Source organism: Labrus mixtus, unplaced genomic scaffold (assembly GCF_963584025.1).
Source record: "Labrus mixtus unplaced genomic scaffold, fLabMix1.1 SCAFFOLD_105, whole genome shotgun sequence".
NCBI classification, from domain to species: domain Eukaryota; kingdom Metazoa; phylum Chordata; class Actinopteri; order Labriformes; family Labridae; genus Labrus; species Labrus mixtus.
In genome coordinates, this window is record NW_026870093.1 from 95,001 (window position 1) to 107,500 (window position 12,500).

At 41.1% G+C, this 12,500-nt stretch overlaps 6 non-coding genes and 1 pseudogene across 6 annotated transcripts; all 7 read left to right on the top strand.

The window, feature by feature from the left end:
• The first annotated feature begins 5,054 nt into the window (after positions 1 to 5,054).
• On the top strand, positions 5,055 to 5,173 carry LOC132960395 (5S ribosomal RNA). The gene has a single exon (XR_009667331.1). It is a non-coding gene; the product is annotated as a 5S ribosomal RNA (ribosomal RNA).
• Positions 5,174 to 5,296: 123 nt separating this feature from the next.
• On the top strand, positions 5,297 to 5,415 carry LOC132960412 (5S ribosomal RNA). Its single transcript, XR_009667348.1, has one exon. It is a non-coding gene; the product is annotated as a 5S ribosomal RNA (ribosomal RNA).
• Positions 5,416 to 5,536: 121 nt separating this feature from the next.
• On the top strand, positions 5,537 to 5,655 carry LOC132960516 (5S ribosomal RNA). The gene has a single exon (XR_009667381.1). It is a non-coding gene; the product is annotated as a 5S ribosomal RNA (ribosomal RNA).
• Positions 5,656 to 5,777: 122 nt separating this feature from the next.
• Positions 5,778 to 5,896, top strand: LOC132960600 (5S ribosomal RNA). The gene has a single exon (XR_009667392.1). It is a non-coding gene; the product is annotated as a 5S ribosomal RNA (ribosomal RNA).
• A 122-nt stretch (positions 5,897 to 6,018) lies between these two features.
• On the top strand, positions 6,019 to 6,137 carry LOC132960327 (5S ribosomal RNA). The gene has a single exon (XR_009667266.1). It is a non-coding gene; the product is annotated as a 5S ribosomal RNA (ribosomal RNA).
• Positions 6,138 to 6,256: 119 nt separating this feature from the next.
• LOC132960468 (5S ribosomal RNA) lies at positions 6,257 to 6,375 on the top strand. Its single transcript, XR_009667377.1, has one exon. It is a non-coding gene; the product is annotated as a 5S ribosomal RNA (ribosomal RNA).
• A 121-nt stretch (positions 6,376 to 6,496) lies between these two features.
• LOC132960577 (5S ribosomal RNA) lies at positions 6,497 to 6,605 on the top strand (annotated as a pseudogene).
• Positions 6,606 to 12,500: the final 5,895 nt, after the last annotated feature.

A 12,500-nucleotide genomic window follows, 5' to 3' on the forward strand; every position in this document is an offset into this window, starting at 1 on the left:
AAGATGAGAACAGTGACGGAGAAATGGAGCAGAGCAGAGAGAGCGGAGGAGAACGGGCGTCAGAGTGCGAGCTGGAGACGCCGGAGCTGGCTGGAGAGGGAGGACAGCAGAAGCAGCGAAAAACGAGCGAGAGAGGGAAAAAAGGAGACGGAAGGGACGTGGCAGAAGACCCGGGGGTAAGCATGAGCACAGAGGGGAGGGAGATGCCTGAGAGTGGTGTTGGACAGGCGGGAGGGAGAAAAATCACGCTAAATAATACGGGTAAAAGCACCAGTCCCAATGAAACGGACAGCGAAATGGATGTGAGTGAACTGGCGAGTGCGCAAAAAAGACTAAGTCTTGGACAACGAAAAAAGTTGGTGAAAAAATTGAAATGTAAGGACAAATAATGACTGACAATAACCCCTGTAAATCCGTTTTTTTTGTTTTTATTTTTATGATAATGGCCTTTAATTTATTTTCGATAAACGTGAATGGACTAAGGAACAAAGAAAAAAGACATGCGATTCTTTCCTTGCAGAATGACGTTTTGTGCCTGCAGGAGACCAGGTGGGATGATTCCCTGGTGGAACACATAAAAAAAGACTTTGTGGGCCATATTTTCTGCTCCAATGGCACGTCGAGGGCGAGAGGAGTGGCGGTTTTAGTCAAAACGGGTCGGGTAACAGGGGTAAATTTGGTTTATGGAGACAAAGAAGGAAGAATAATAGTAATAGACTGTGTGTATGAAACGAAAAATATAAGAATCATAAATATATATGCACCGAATGGAGAAAAAGAAAGGAAAACATTCTTCATTGCAATAAGCAAATGGTGGGAAAGGAATTGTATAATAATCGGTGACTTTAATGTGGCGATGACACCCACCGATGTGTCAAAAAATAATGTGTTTAAGGGGGATGTGAGCAGGGGGACACTTAAAGATATAATGATAACGAAACAATGCATTGATATTTGGAGATTGCTACATCCATGGGAGAGGGTGTTCTCCAGGAGACAAATTGTACTTAATAGATTAAAACAATCTAGAATAGATTATGCTTTGGTGACATGCGAGGTAGTGAGGTGGATTAAAGAAGTTGAATATAAAACTAATATGTGGAGCGATCACGCTGGAATAGAAATCACGTTTAGAAAAGAAACGAATGTACGTAAAGGAGGGATATGGTGCTTTAATGCAAGCTTGCTGGATGATGGAATGTTTGTGAAAAGTATGGAAAGATTGTTGAATGATGTGGGATATGAGTGGAATGAGAGTGAAGATATGAATGTGTGGTGGGATAGTGTAAAAGTCAGAATTAAAAAAAAGTGTATCAATTATAGTAAAGAGAAAAAGTGGAGAGAAAATAGAAAGGAAGAGAATTTGAGAAAACAACTAAGTGAGGAAATAGCATCGCTTGACAGTGTAGATAATGTAGATGTCGAAAAATACATACATTTAAAAGAACAGTTGGGAGTGATTGAACTTAAAAAGAGTAGGGGTGCAGCCATTAGGAGTAAAATACAATATATGTATGAGGGGGAGAGGAGTACAGCCTTTTTTTTAGGTCTGGAAAAACAAAAACAAAAAAGAACAGAAATAAACGACTTATTAAATGAAGCAGGTAAAAGTGTGACAGATAAAAAGGGAATTTTAGAAATAGTAAAGGGCTATTATGAAAGCCTGTTTTCGAGACAGGAGTGTGATAGCGTGAGTGTGAACAGAGCTTTGGGTGCCTTAAAGAAAAAACTAAGCGAGGACGATAAAATGTGGTGTGATTGTGAGTTTACAGAGGGAGAAATCAGAAGTGCTTTAGAGGGGTTAAACAAAAACAAAAGTCCTGGGAGCGATGGCCTAACTGCGGAATTCTACCAAGCTTTCAAAGAGCAGCTGGTGCCCTTGGTGAACAAATTGAGTAAATATATGGAAAAAGTGAAACATATACCAAAAAGTTTAGGGGAAGGGGTGGTTACTATTTTTTACAAAAACAAGGGGGACAATAAAAATCTGGACAACTACAGACCAATCAGCCTACTCAACACAGACTACAAAATCATAGCGAAAACAATAGCCAATAGAATCAGGGAGGTAATAGGAACAATCATAGAACAAACACAATCATACAGTATACCAAACAGAGACATAGCAGACTCAATCATTTCAATAAAACAGACGGTCAGGGATATGGAAGGGGAGGGGGGAATATGGCTAGGGATTGATTTAAATAAAGCTTTTGACAGAGTAGATCACGGGTTCATGGGGAAGGTGTTAGAGAAGTTTGGATTCGGGGAGAGAATGAGAGAATGGATAAATATGTTGTATACAGGAGCGGAAAGCAAGATAAAATGTAACGGGGAACTAACTGATTCTTTTAAAATATCAAGGTCAGTGAGACAAGGATGTCCGATGTCAGCGCTGTTGTACAGCTTGGTAGCAGAGCCGCTGGCAGCACTGATATCGGAAGACGTAAACATAAAAGGTATAGGTAAGGAAAACGTAAAAATAATACAGTATGCAGATGACGTGAATATAATGGTAAAAGGAGAGGAGGATATAGAATTGATATTAAAACATGTACAAACTTATGAAAGAGCATCTGGGGCAAAAGTAAATGAAAATAAGTCAGAAATTATGTTACTAGGTAAGGAATCCAATCTAGTTAATAAGTGGGGATTTAAAACGGTGTGTGAGAGAAGAAAAGTGTTGGGAGTGAATATGGGGAAAAATGAGAATGAATGTGATGATGTAACATGGAAAGAGGTGGTGGGTAAAATTAAAAAAACATTGAATTTGTGGAAAGCGAGGGGTCTATTGTTGAGAGGAAGGGTAGCCGTAACAAATGCTCTCGTGTTGTCCAAAGTGAATCATGCGCTGAGTACTTGTACGCTTCCGGACTGGGCCTTTAAGGAGATTTCAAAGACCATTAGGGACTTTATTTGGAAAAACAAAGCAGCGAGTATAGCTCACAAAACAATAATAGGGGCTAAAGATCAGGGGGGGCTAGCTTTGATTGATTTACTTACAAAAAAAGTAGCACTAAGAGTCAAATTGATAGGCAAATTTATGGACCAGAACCGGAACGTAGTTTGGAAAAACCACTTCAAACAATATCTGTGCAGTTTTGGACTCTACAACGAGGACAACCTGTACCAGATCAATAACCCGGATTCATTTAAACACTTGCCACGGTTTTTCCAGGAAGTACTCAGTGCGTGGTATCAGGTTTCATCCTGGACTGTACCAGAGTGCGGAACGAGAGGGTCAGTGCTACGACTGCCCTTCCTCTCGAGCCCGTATTTTAAAAATGGGGAGAGGGTAATTAAGTGTGAAGCTATGTCGAAAGCGGGATATATTAGAATAAGGGATTTACTGAACTGTGGGGGGGATTTTGATTTACAAATGGTGGTGAGGGGTTTAAAAAATAAAGGGTGTGTGTGCAGAAAGGATGTGATTGAGGGAGTGTTTGCAAATGTAAAATTGTCTTTGTCGAGCGAATGGGAAAAATTAATCAAAGAGAAGGAGGGAGTGATGCAGGACGATGTGGGGGGGATCTCCCTGTGCCTAGGGGAGAAGAAACACAACATTATAGATGTCACTACAAAAATTTGGTATAGGTGCGCAATCACACATAGAATACAGAAACCCACATCCGAAGTAAAATGGACAGACACATACCCGGACATAACAAGCAACATGATATGGAAGAACATTAACATTCCGCATACACCACATGCAATATTTGACCTAGATTTCAAACTGAGGCACAGGAGGATCTTCACCTGCATCGTCCTGCATCAGATCCATAAGGAGAGGTATGAAAGAAAGTGTTGTGTATGTGAAAGTACGGATGAGGATTTAATACATTTGTTTGTTACGTGTGGGGAATTGGTTTATTTTTGGGGAAAAATAAGAGAAATGTTGAGGAAATGCAGTAAGAATGAGTGTTGGAATGAAAGGGGGTGGGAATTGTCGGTGTTGTTGGGGGTGGGAACAAAACAAAAAAATCACAATGTAATGAATATAATTTTGGCTTTTGCAAGAAAAGCGGTTTTTAACAGGAGGAATTATGCACTGTATGAAAGTAAGAAAATGAATGTGTGGAGAATGTTTGTGAATGAATGGAAAGCACATCTTAAATTACTGTACATAGCGAATGAGAGTGAGTTTGTGAGAATGTTTGTGGAAGGTGCGAATGTGTGTAGAGTAAACGAGGAGGGAATTATGTGGGATGTCTAAATTATTTTGTTTTTGTTTTTTTTGGTACGAGGGCTTCTTTTTTGGTCATGGGGAAAATGGGTGATTTGATGTGGTTTTTTTTTTTCTCAGTGGTTTTTTGAGAATACTGTGGGGTTTTTGTATGTTTTTGTGGTTTGTTTTCAGAGGGGTGTTTGCTTTGGGGGAGGGACTCAGAAGAGTTGTCATGAGTTGGGGGTATCAGGGGTGATTTGAGTTTTTTTTTCTGATGCTATGTTTTTATTGTTTTTAGGGTGCCGTTTGCGTCAGAGGGGAGGTTTAATTTAGAGGGTGTATGTATTATAATAGCATTTGTTGTAAATGATGTGAAAGAATTATAAATGTTTTTGTAATTTTGATAATAAAAGATAAAAAAAAAAAAAAAAACACGCCCGATCTCGTCAGATCTCGGAAGCTAAGCAGGGTCATGTCTGGTTAGTACTTGGATGGGAGACCGCCTGGGAATACCAGGTGCTGTAAGGTTTTTCATTTTTTTGATCATATGTTTTTTTTTTTTTAATCATAGAGAGACATATTCACATGTCCAAAAATTCAGCCAGAATCAAGGGCATGACATCTTTAAAAGGCCCCTTTTTGCACACAATAATGGCTTAAGGACATACCACCCTGAACTTGTCCGATCTCGGAAGCTAAGCAGCGTCTGGCCTAGTTAGTACTTGGATGGGAGACCGCCTGGGAATACCAGGTGCTGTAAGCTTTTTCATTTTTTTTGATCATATGTTCTTTTTTTATCATATAGAGACATATTCACATGTCCAAAAATTCAGCCAGAATCAAGGGCATGAGATCTTTAAAAGGCCCCTTTCTGCACACAATAACAGCTTATGGCCATACAACCCTGAACACGCCTGATCTCGTCCGATCTCGGAAGCTAAGCAGGGTCGGGCCTGGTTAGTACTTGGATGGGAAACCGCCTGGGAATACCAGGTGCTGTAAGCTTTTTCATTTTTTTGATCATATGTTTTTTTTTTTATCATATAGAGACATATTCACATGTCCAAAAATTCAGCCAGAATCAAGGGCATAACATCTTTAAAAGGCCCCTGTCTGCACACAATAATGACTTACGGCCATACCACCCTTAACACGCCCGATCTCGTCCCGTCTCGGAAGCTAAGCAGGGTCGGGCCTGGTTAGTACTTGGATGGGAGACCGCCTGGGAATACCAGGTGCTGTAAGCTTTTTCATTTTTTTTGATCATGTGTTTTTTTTATCATATAGAGACATATTCACATGTCCAAAAATTCAGCCAGAATCAAGGGCATGACATCTTTAAAAGGCCCCTCTCTGCACACAATAATGGCTTACGGCCATACCACCCTGAACACGCCTGATCTCGTCCGATCTCGGAAGCTAAGCAGGGTAGGGCCTGGTTAGTACTTGGATGGGAGACCACCTGGGAATACCAGGTGCTGTAAGCGTTTTCATTTTTTTGATCATATGTTTTTTTTTTATCATATAGAGACATATTCACATGTCCAAAAATTCAGCCAGAATCAAGGGCATGACATCTTTAAAAGGCCCCTGTCTGCACACAATAATGGCTTATGGCCATACCACCCTGAACACGCCTGATCTCGTCCGATCTCGGAAGCTAAGCAGGGTAGGGCCTGGTTAGTACTTGGATGGGAGACCGCCTGGGAATACCAGGTGCTGTAAGCTTTTTCATTTTTTTGATCATATGTTTTTTTTTTATCATATAGAGACATATTCACATGTCCAAAGATTCAGCCAGAATCAAGGGCATGACATCTTTAAAAGGCCCCTTTCTGCATACAATAATGGCTTACGGCCATACCACCCTGAACACGCCCGATCTCGTTCGATCTCAGAAGCTAAGCAGGGTCGGGCCTGGTTAGTACTTGGATGGGAGACCGCCTGGGAATACCAGGTGCTGTAAGCTTTTTCATTTTTTTGATCATGTTTTTTTTTATCATATAGAGACATATTCACATGTCCAAAAATTCAGCCAGAATCAAGGGCATGACATCTTTAAAAGGCCCCTCTCTGCACACAATAATGGCTTACGGCCATACCACCCTGAACACGCCTGATCTCGTCCGATCTCGGAAGCTAAGCAGGGTCGGGCCTGGTTAGTACTTGGATGGGAGACCGCCTGGGAATACCAGGTGCTGTAAGCTTTTTCATTTTTTTGATCATATGTTTTTTTTTATCATATAGAGACATATTCACATGTCCAAAAATTCAGCCAGAATCAAGGGCATGATATCTTTAAAAGGCCCCTTTCTGCACACAATAATGCCTTACGTCCATACCACCCTGAACACGCCCGATCTCAGAAGCAAAGCAGGGTCGGGCCTGGTTAATACTTGGATGGGAGACCGCCTAGGAATACCAGGTGCTGTAAGCTTTTTCATTTTTTTGATCATATGTTTTTTTTTATCATAGAGAGACATATTCACATGTCCAAAAATTCAGCCAGAATCAAGGGCATGACATCTTTAAAAGGCCCCTGTCTGCACACAATAATGGCTTACGGCCATACCACCCTGAACACGCCCCTTTTGCTGTCAGAGTTTGTGTGGTGCTGAAGGAGAGCTGACGTGTCAGTACTGAGCAGGACAGCTGGACTAATTTGTTTGTTTTTTGGATGCGCTTTGGATTTATTTAAATACCTCAGATTGTGAGTGAATGTCCCCCAGCAGTCACTGACTGTTAGGGGGATCGTTTTTCTTTTCACCTTTTTTCCTGTTTTTTTTCCACAATTTTGTGAAGAATTTTTGTTTTTTGTGAATGTTTGCTCGTATGTCGCGAGCAAACTCACACGGACGGATCACAAAGATGACAGGACCACGGACTGGAGAGATGGAAAAAGGAAAAGAGAACGGACAACAACGTGAACAAACAAACATGGCACTGAAACAAAGGAATGGATTAAACGACAACGAGAAGAACGACGGACAAAAAGGACGGATGAAAACGACAAATGAAACAGGGAACGGAATGGATGACGGAGAGAGAGGAAGAGAGAGGAGCGGCGGGCTGATTGCTCCGCATGCAGAGAATGGGAGAGGTGGCGAGAGAGCAGAAAAAGAGGAAGCAAAAGTGTCTTTTGAGAGAAAACTAACACTAAACATTGAAATGGTGGGAGACAAAGTTCCTCTAAATCACGTCATGAGCAACATAAAAATGATCTGTGGGGGCCTGCTGGCGTGCAGAACCCTGGGACCTGAAAAACTGGAGGTGACGGTGAGCAACATTAAAGGAAAGGAAAGGCTGCTGGATGGATTTAAGATCGGAGAGACCAGAGTCGTGGCGAGAGAACTAAATAATGATGAGCTGGTGGTGTCTTTTTTAAACCTGCCAGCGTATATCACAGATGAGGAAATAGTTTGGAAGCTGACGGGATGGGGAGTGAAACCGACATCACCAATAAAACGCAGAATGTGGCCTGGAACAACGATAGCTGACGGAACGAGGTTTGTCCGGGTCAGATTTAATGACCAGGTACAGTCACTCCCTTACTCCACAAAGTTTAACACTGTGATGGGGAACGAATACTTTAGAGTAATACATGATAGACAACAAAAAGTGTGCAGGATGTGCATCCAGCCGGGACACATCCTGAGAGAGTGTCCAGAATTTATGTGCCACAACTGTGGGGTGCAGGGACACTTTGCGCGAGAGTGCAGCGCGAACAGCACAAAATGCACAAACTGTAAAAAAAGAGAAAATGAATGTGAGTGTGAGAACGGAGAGGAGAGCAAGAACGAGGTGGAGGAGGTGTACGTGGATGAAGACGAGGCGGAGGAGGTGTACGAGGAGGAGGCGGAGGAGAAGGAGGTGATCGGAGCAAGCAGGAAGGAGATCAGAGAAGATGAGAACAGTGACGGAGAAATGGAGCAGAGCAGAGAGAGCGGAGGAGAACGGGCGTCAGAGTGCGAGCTGGAGACGCCGGAGCTGGCTGGAGAGGGAGGACAGCAGAAGCAGCGAAAAACGAGCGAGAGAGGGAAAAAAGGAGACGGAAGGGACGTGGCAGAAGACCCGGGGGTAAGCATGAGCACAGAGGGGAGGGAGATGCCTGAGAGTGGTGTTGGACAGGCGGGAGGGAGAAAAATCACGCTAAATAATACGGGTAAAAGCACCAGTCCCAATGAAACGGACAGCGAAATGGATGTGAGTGAACTGGCGAGTGCGCAAAAAAGACTAAGTCTTGGACAACGAAAAAAGTTGGTGAAAAAATTGAAATGTAAGGACAAATAATGACTGACAATAACCCCTGTAAATCCGTTTTTTTTGTTTTTATTTTTATGATAATGGCCTTTAATTTATTTTCGATAAACGTGAATGGACTAAGGAACAAAGAAAAAAGACATGCGATTCTTTCCTTGCAGAATGACGTTTTGTGCCTGCAGGAGACCAGGTGGGATGATTCCCTGGTGGAACACATAAAAAAAGACTTTGTGGGCCATATTTTCTGCTCCAATGGCACGTCGAGGGCGAGAGGAGTGGCGGTTTTAGTCAAAACGGGTCGGGTAACAGGGGTAAATTTGGTTTATGGAGACAAAGAAGGAAGAATAATAGTAATAGACTGTGTGTATGAAACGAAAAATATAAGAATCATAAATATATATGCACCGAATGGAGAAAAAGAAAGGAAAACATTCTTCATTGCAATAAGCAAATGGTGGGAAAGGAATTGTATAATAATCGGTGACTTTAATGTGGCGATGACACCCACCGATGTGTCAAAAAATAATGTGTTTAAGGGGGATGTGAGCAGGGGGACACTTAAAGATATAATGATAACGAAACAATGCATTGATATTTGGAGATTGCTACATCCATGGGAGAGGGTGTTCTCCAGGAGACAAATTGTACTTAATAGATTAAAACAATCTAGAATAGATTATGCTTTGGTGACATGCGAGGTAGTGAGGTGGATTAAAGAAGTTGAATATAAAACTAATATGTGGAGCGATCACGCTGGAATAGAAATCACGTTTAGAAAAGAAACGAATGTACGTAAAGGAGGGATATGGTGCTTTAATGCAAGCTTGCTGGATGATGGAATGTTTGTGAAAAGTATGGAAAGATTGTTGAATGATGTGGGATATGAGTGGAATGAGAGTGAAGATATGAATGTGTGGTGGGATAGTGTAAAAGTCAGAATTAAAAAAAAGTGTATCAATTATAGTAAAGAGAAAAAGTGGAGAGAAAATAGAAAGGAAGAGAATTTGAGAAAACAACTAAGTGAGGAAATAGCATCGCTTGACAGTGTAGATAATGTAGATGTCGAAAAATACATACATTTAAAAGAACAGTTGGGAGTGATTGAACTTAAAAAGAGTAGGGGTGCAGCCATTAGGAGTAAAATACAATATATGTATGAGGGGGAGAGGAGTACAGCCTTTTTTTTAGGTCTGGAAAAACAAAAACAAAAAAGAACAGAAATAAACGACTTATTAAATGAAGCAGGTAAAAGTGTGACAGATAAAAAGGGAATTTTAGAAATAGTAAAGGGCTATTATGAAAGCCTGTTTTCGAGACAGGAGTGTGATAGCGTGAGTGTGAACAGAGCTTTGGGTGCCTTAAAGAAAAAACTAAGCGAGGACGATAAAATGTGGTGTGATTGTGAGTTTACAGAGGGAGAAATCAGAAGTGCTTTAGAGGGGTTAAACAAAAACAAAAGTCCTGGGAGCGATGGCCTAACTGCGGAATTCTACCAAGCTTTCAAAGAGCAGCTGGTGCCCTTGGTGAACAAATTGAGTAAATATATGGAAAAAGTGAAACATATACCAAAAAGTTTAGGGGAAGGGGTGGTTACTATTTTTTACAAAAACAAGGGGGACAATAAAAATCTGGACAACTACAGACCAATCAGCCTACTCAACACAGACTACAAAATCATAGCGAAAACAATAGCCAATAGAATCAGGGAGGTAATAGGAACAATCATAGAACAAACACAATCATACAGTATACCAAACAGAGACATAGCAGACTCAATCATTTCAATAAAACAGACGGTCAGGGATATGGAAGGGGAGGGGGGAATATGGCTAGGGATTGATTTAAATAAAGCTTTTGACAGAGTAGATCACGGGTTCATGGGGAAGGTGTTAGAGAAGTTTGGATTCGGGGAGAGAATGAGAGAATGGATAAATATGTTGTATACAGGAGCGGAAAGCAAGATAAAATGTAACGGGGAACTAACTGATTCTTTTAAAATATCAAGGTCAGTGAGACAAGGATGTCCGATGTCAGCGCTGTTGTACAGCTTGGTAGCAGAGCCGCTGGCAGCACTGATATCGGAAGACGTAAACATAAAAGGTATAGGTAAGGAAAACGTAAAAATAATACAGTATGCAGATGACGTGAATATAATGGTAAAAGGAGAGGAGGATATAGAATTGATATTAAAACATGTACAAACTTATGAAAGAGCATCTGGGGCAAAAGTAAATGAAAATAAGTCAGAAATTATGTTACTAGGTAAGGAATCCAATCTAGTTAATAAGTGGGGATTTAAAACGGTGTGTGAGAGAAGAAAAGTGTTGGGAGTGAATATGGGGAAAAATGAGAATGAATGTGATGATGTAACATGGAAAGAGGTGGTGGGTAAAATTAAAAAAACATTGAATTTGTGGAAAGCGAGGGGTCTATTGTTGAGAGGAAGGGTAGCCGTAACAAATGCTCTCGTGTTGTCCAAAGTGAATCATGCGCTGAGTACTTGTACGCTTCCGGACTGGGCCTTTAAGGAGATTTCAAAGACCATTAGGGACTTTATTTGGAAAAACAAAGCAGCGAGTATAGCTCACAAAACAATAATAGGGGCTAAAGATCAGGGGGGGCTAGCTTTGATTGATTTACTTACAAAAAAAGTAGCACTAAGAGTCAAATTGATAGGCAAATTTATGGACCAGAACCGGAACGTAGTTTGGAAAAACCACTTCAAACAATATCTGTGCAGTTTTGGACTCTACAACGAGGACAACCTGTACCAGATCAATAACCCGGATTCATTTAAACACTTGCCACGGTTTTTCCAGGAAGTACTCAGTGCGTGGTATCAGGTTTCATCCTGGACTGTACCAGAGTGCGGAACGAGAGGGTCAGTGCTACGACTGCCCTTCCTCTCGAGCCCGTATTTTAAAAATGGGGAGAGGGTAATTAAGTGTGAAGCTATGTCGAAAGCGGGATATATTAGAATAAGGGATTTACTGAACTGTGGGGGGGATTTTGATTTACAAATGGTGGTGAGGGGTTTAAAAAATAAAGGGTGTGTGTGCAGAAAGGATGTGATTGAGGGAGTGTTTGCAAATGTAAAATTGTCTTTGTCGAGCGAATGGGAAAAATTAATCAAAGAGAAGGAGGGAGTGATGCAGGACGATGTGGGGGGGATCTCCCTGTGCCTAGGGGAGAAGAAACACAACATTATAGATGTCACTACAAAAATTTGGTATAGGTGCGCAATCACACATAGAATACAGAAACCCACATCCGAAGTAAAATGGACAGACACATACCCGGACATAACAAGCAACATGATATGGAAGAACATTAACATTCCGCATACACCACATGCAATATTTGACCTAGATTTCAAACTGAGGCACAGGAGGATCTTCACCTGCATCGTCCTGCATCAGATCCATAAGGAGAGGTATGAAAGAAAGTGTTGTGTATGTGAAAGTACGGATGAGGATTTAATACATTTGTTTGTTACGTGTGGGGAATTGGTTTATTTTTGGGGAAAAATAAGAGAAATGTTGAGGAAATGCAGTAAGAATGAGTGTTGGAATGAAAGGGGGTGGGAATTGTCGGTGTTGTTGGGGGTGGGAACAAAACAAAAAAATCACAATGTAATGAATATAATTTTGGCTTTTGCAAGAAAAGCGGTTTTTAACAGGAGGAATTATGCACTGTATGAAAGTAAGAAAATGAATGTGTGGAGAATGTTTGTGAATGAATGGAAAGCACATCTTAAATTACTGTACATAGCGAATGAGAGTGAGTTTGTGAGAATGTTTGTGGAAGGTGCGAATGTGTGTAGAGTAAACGAGGAGGGAATTATGTGGGATGTCTAAATTATTTTGTTTTTGTTTTTTTTGGTACGAGGGCTTCTTTTTTGGTCATGGGGAAAATGGGTGATTTGATGTGGTTTTTTTTTTTTTCTCAGTGGTTTTTTGAGAATACTGTGGGGTTTTTGTATGTTTTTGTGGTTTGTTTTCAGAGGGGTGTTTGCTTTGGGGGAGGGACTCAGAAGAGTTGTCATGAGTTGGGGGTATCAGGGGTGATTTGA